The sequence below is a fragment of the Myotis daubentonii genome, chromosome 10, assembly GCF_963259705.1.
Source record: "Myotis daubentonii chromosome 10, mMyoDau2.1, whole genome shotgun sequence".
Lineage (NCBI taxonomy): Eukaryota > Metazoa > Chordata > Mammalia > Chiroptera > Vespertilionidae > Myotis > Myotis daubentonii.
In genome coordinates, this window is record NC_081849.1 from 2,089,851 (window position 1) to 2,094,830 (window position 4,980).

General features: G+C 45.9%; 2 non-coding genes across 2 annotated transcripts; both read left to right on the forward strand.

The window, feature by feature from the left end:
- Positions 1-1,064: 1,064 nt before the first annotated feature.
- Positions 1,065-1,267, forward strand: LOC132211590 (small nucleolar RNA SNORA74). The gene has a single exon (XR_009447498.1). It is a non-coding gene; the product is annotated as a small nucleolar RNA SNORA74 (small nucleolar RNA).
- A 2,764-nt stretch (positions 1,268-4,031) lies between these two features.
- LOC132211579 (U6 spliceosomal RNA) lies at positions 4,032-4,135 on the forward strand. Its single transcript, XR_009447490.1, has one exon. It is a non-coding gene; the product is annotated as a U6 spliceosomal RNA (small nuclear RNA).
- The last annotated feature ends 845 nt before the right edge of the window (positions 4,136-4,980 follow it).

A 4,980-nucleotide genomic window follows, 5' to 3' on the forward strand; every position in this document is an offset into this window, starting at 1 on the left:
CTGACCCTGCTGCCCTGCCTTCCCATGGAGGGGCTGCTGTCTCTCCTGCTCTGACCACTCTGTGGTTGGTCCCCTTATCCCTCTGCCCTTTCCCTCCATGCAGGGTCTTCTGTTTCCCTGCCCTGACCCCTCACTCACAGGCATCTGAAGGGCATATGCTCTGGTCTGTCCAGTGTTCATCTCTCCTGCCTCCAGGCCGAATGTCCACTCTCTGTACCTGAAGCATATTCTCACCTTCTTCATCTGTCTAAATCCTACCCGTGCTCTCAAGACACATCTCAAATATCATTTCAAATGTCAAATCACAAGCAGGGGAAGGGGGGTGGAGGGTGGGGGCTGGGAAGTTGGGGGTGGAGGATGGGAGGTGTGGGGTCTGGGGTGCGTGATGGGGGGGGCGGTGGGGGGTAGGGTTGGGGGTAAGAGTGGGAGGTGGGGGTGAGGGGTAGCGTTGGGGGATGAGAGCTGGCGGGAGGGGAGTTGGGGGTGGCAGATGGGGGCTGTGCATTGGGGATGTGGTGAGGCAGATGGGGGCTGGGGGTGTGGGGTGTGGGGTGGCAGGTGGGGTGGCGTGTGGGGAGTAGGGGGTAAGGTTGGTGGGTGACAGGTAGGGGAGGGAGAAGAGAGCATAGGGGGGATAAATGGTGATAGAAGGAGACTTGACCTGAAGCCAGTGAGCACACAATGCGATATACAAATGATGCATTATAGAATTGCACACCTGACCTATGCAATTTTATTAATGAATGTCACCCAAATAAGGTTGATTAAAAATAAATAAAAGGTGGGTCTTTTGAGGTTGATTAGGTTATGAGGGTGGAGCCCTCATGAATAGGATTAATACCCTTTTCAAAGATATCCCATGCTAGACTTATCAGGAGATGCTTTTATATGTTATATAAATGTCTAACCACTATTTTGTACACTTGAAACTAATATTGAATGTCATCCCTAATTGAAAAATAATTAAAGAAGTAATTTTTAATAAAAATGAAAATGCAAATCAGAGTGATCTTTAAAAAATATAAATCAGATCATTACACTCTGTGCCTAAAAGCCTTAAGTGCTCCAGCAGGGGTCAGCTCTCCAGACAGAATCATGCCTGTGAGGGTGTTACACTGCTGGGAGAGGAATGCCCTGTCTTCTTCCTCCAGTAGCTCCCTTCACTGCTCTGGTGATGTGTGGCACTGGTGCAGGGCAGAACTGTGCTTCCTTGAGAGTGAGCTAAGCATCACTTTGGCTGCTTAGTTATAGTGTGGGAGCAGACACACAGAAAATAAATTTAAGCCTTAAAAGTTCTCACAGCATTTCAACCCTCCAAACGGACCTCTATCCTCCCTTCCCTACACTCCAGCCAGCCTGGCTCACCCAGCCTTGAGGAAAGAAGGCAGGGACAGTGCTGCCCGGGAAGCCAGTGAGCATGCATCTGGTCGGAAGTCTGGAGAGAGCTCCAGTTCTCTTAGGACAGAAATGGAGGGATGAATCTGCTGAAATCAGCCACCCATGAGGGGATTCTACTTTTCACTACGTGATGGCTGGATTGCACCTGCATGATCCCACCATGCTCTCGCTCCCCTGTGGGGATCCACGAGTCATCTACAACAGGAAGCAGCTCTCTGGCCTTTGAGAATCCACAGACCTTCTGCAAAGCCCTTAAGCTCACACGGCTGATCTCAGACTACAGATTCCAGACACCTTCAATCCTGGGAAGCAGCCTCTTTTGACTTTTTCATTCTCCTCCTACAAACAATGCCAGGTCTGCGCCTTCTGTACACTGCTCAAGGATGTGTGAGGACCCAGCGGGTGGCAGCTGGACCTGATATCCCCTGGGACATTGGCTGAGTGGCCTCAGACCCAACACTGACACTGAGCTTGAACCTGCATCCATCTGGTGAGCACCACTCACCTCTACCTGGGGACTCCCTGAGAACCTCCCTCATGCAACTTGAGTGCTTCCAGAGACTCTTTCATTAACTGAGACAAACAGGCACCCGGCAGATGGAGGCAGACAGGGAGGCAGAACATGGTGTGCTCTGGGGCTTTTGCTGACCTGCCCCCAGGCTCAATGCTAGTCAAAGCCAGCTTTGGTGCCCTGCTTGGACCTTCCTGTGCTCACTGGGCCTCAGCAGAGGCTGTCACAAATTGTGAATTGCTTTGTAGATGCAAAGAGTTTGCCCTGGGAGAGTCACATCAAGCATCTGATATTGTTCAGCACCAGAGTCCCTCCCAGGAAGCCCCAGGAACAACAAGCCGATAGCCAGCTTCAGAGCACATCAGAGAAGGATACAATTAGCCTCAGAAGCGGCAGATCCAAAGAGAGATCTAGGCAGGCACCAGACCCCGCTGAGATGAATTGCGCTCCACGTGGTCAACACCTGTCAGCAGCTCATACACTACACTGTAGGCAGGGTACACTGTGGTCACAGCCAACTAGCCTGAGCATCGAATCACTACATGAATGGGCCAACAGCCATCAAGAATCAACTGCCACAGGAAGGTTCACATAACACACATGGGACATCCCTGGAGCACTCAACTCAGATGATCAAGAAGAAATTGCCACTGGGTTCCACAGGACTCCTACTACACGAAGCCACACTACCAAGACCTGGATTTTAATACAAAGAAAGAAACACACAGAGGCAGCCAAAATGCGAAGAAACATGCCCCAAATTTAAGAACAGGGGACACATCCAGAAAAAATGCTAAACAAAGTGAGGCAAGCAATATTTCAGATAGTTAATTGAAGTTAGGTAAAGAATGGATGAAATCAGTGGGAACTTGAAAACTGATAGTATGCATGAAAAAGAACATTTAAGCCATATAAAAGATCCAGTCAGAAATAAAGAGTAAAATCTTTGAAATGAAGAATACACTAGAGAAAATAAATAATTTGATTAAGGAGAGAATCAAATTAGTGATTTGGAAGACAAGGTCACAGAAGACAAAAGCAGCAAAAAGAAAAAAGAACTTTTAAAAATGAGGAATGTTTAGGGGACTTTTGGGACAACATGAAACATTAACAACAACCACATTATAGGAGTACAAGGACAAAAGAAAGGTTAAGGGACTACACCATATTAAAAGAAATAATGACCGAACACTTCCCTAACCTGGTGAAGGAAGAGACACACGTCCAGGAAGCACAGAGTCCCAAACAAGATGAACCCAAAAAGGCTTGACACCAGGACACATCATCATGACAATGACAAAGATTAAAGACAGGACATCTTAAAAGCAACAAAAGGAAGACGGTCAGTTACCTACAAGGGAGCTCCCATAAGACTGTCAGCTTATTTCTCTACAAAAACATACCAGGCCAGTAGGGATTGGCACAAAATATTCAAAATAATGACAAGCTAGGACCTTCAACCAAGACTACTTTACCCAGTAAGGCTGTCATTTAAAATTGATGGAGAAATAAAGAGCTTCCCAGACAAGAAACAGCAAAAGAAGTGTGTTACCACCAAACCATTAGTATAAGAACTATCAAGAAGGAATAAAAGGGAAACAGAGTTAAAAGAATAAAACATATCTACAAATAATCACTTTAAATGTAAGTGGCTTGACTGCTGCAATTAAAAGACATGGTAGCTGAATTGATAAGAAATCAAGAACCATATATATGCAGTCAACAAGAGACCTACCTCAGAATGAAAGATATACAGACAAAAAGCAAGGGGATGGCAAAAGGTATTTCATGCAAATACAAATGAAAAATAAGCCGGGGAGGTAAACCTAGAGCTGACAAAATAGACTGTAAAACAAAGGCTATATTGTGCGATAAGAATGGACACCACAGAATGATAAAGAGAGCAATCCAACAAGAGGATATAACCCTTGCAAACATGTATTTCTTCAACATAAGAGCAAGTAAATGTGTAAATCAAATCCTGATGTACATAAATGGAGAGTTCAACAATAATACAGACGTAGTAGGGGATTTGAACAATCCCACTGGCATCAATGGCTGGATCTTCCGCACAGAAAATCAAGAAGCAAAGAGTGGCCTGGTGCTGGACTCTGCAGCAGCAGCAGCAGCAGCAGCACATATAGTAAAGCTGGAATGATGCAGAGGAGATTAGGGTGGCCCCTGCGCAAGGGTGACACTCAAATCAGTGAAGCGTTCCCTTCCCCCTAGCGTGTGACATGCTCCCCTGGCTCCCCTAGGCTCCCCTGGCTCCCCTGGGCTGGGGCCCCTGCGGGTGGGGGTGGAGGGAGACGGGCGGGGGCTGGGGGGGGAGGGAGAAGGCGGGGGGAGACTTGGGCCCTGACCTCCTCCTGGGCTGGGGTCCCTGTGGGTGGGGGCAGAGGGAGATGGGCAGGGGCTGGGGGGGGGAGGGAGATGGGCGGGGGCTGGAGGGGGAGAGAGGAGGTGGGGGGGAAGACTTGTGCGCTGCCTCACCCTTGCACAGGGCGGCCTCACACCTAGTCTTTAAAAAATAAAGAGTGGACTGAAATAACACAATAGATCAAATGGATTTAATTGGTATCTTCAGAGCATTTTCACCCTGAAGCAGTAGAATATACATTCTTTTTAAGTGGACGTGCAACATTATCTAGATAGACCACATGTTAGGGCACAAAAACAGTCTCAGTAAATTTAAGAAGATTGAAATCATATCAAGAATCTTTTCTGATCATAACTGTATAAAACTAGAAGTCAATTAGAAAAAACTGACCTACAAGTGATCTATTACTGAATTGTACACACCTAAAACCACCCATGCCCCAATAAATTTATTAACAGAGATAAAAGCAATGAAAAGCAAAAATGAATAAATAAATAAAAATTTGGGGATACATGGTGGTGAGAATTGCATGTCAATATACTTGATGTATACTTAAATGTGGTTAAAACTCTAAATCTTATATTTATTTGACCACAATAAAAATTAGTAATTATAGGATTAAAAAGAAAAAAGAAAAAGAAAAAACTATAAAACACAGAAAGTCTTGGAGGCTAATTAACATGTTACTAAA